Here is a 399-nt window from a genome sequence, read left to right as displayed (position 1 = left end):
GGCTGAAAAGTATTCATCTTGAAGGTTTCTACTTAAAATAAAAATACTATAAACTAAGGGGAAAAAAAGAATGTGGAATAACTTTATAAAAAAATTTTATTTTTAGCCCTGGCTAGTTTGGCTCAGTGGTTGGATCATCGGCCTGCGGACCAGAGAGTCCTGGGTTCGGTTACCGCTAGGGGCACATACAAAAAAAAAAAAAATTATTTTTATCTTGTAGAGTTGAAAATACCTGTGACAAATGACCCAGCAATTCTGTTCTTTGATGCATGTCCTTAAATAACTTGCATATGTGCAAGACACAGGTATAGAATGTTTATACCTTCACTACTTGTAATAACAAAAATTAGGAAACTACCTATGTGTCCATTATAGAAAAATGGTTAAACAAATAGTAGT

The sequence above is a fragment of the Molossus molossus genome, unplaced genomic scaffold, assembly GCF_014108415.1.
Source record: "Molossus molossus isolate mMolMol1 unplaced genomic scaffold, mMolMol1.p scaffold_m16_p_6, whole genome shotgun sequence".
In the NCBI taxonomy this organism is placed as follows: domain Eukaryota; kingdom Metazoa; phylum Chordata; class Mammalia; order Chiroptera; family Molossidae; genus Molossus; species Molossus molossus.
This window is presented reverse-complemented; position numbering follows the sequence as displayed.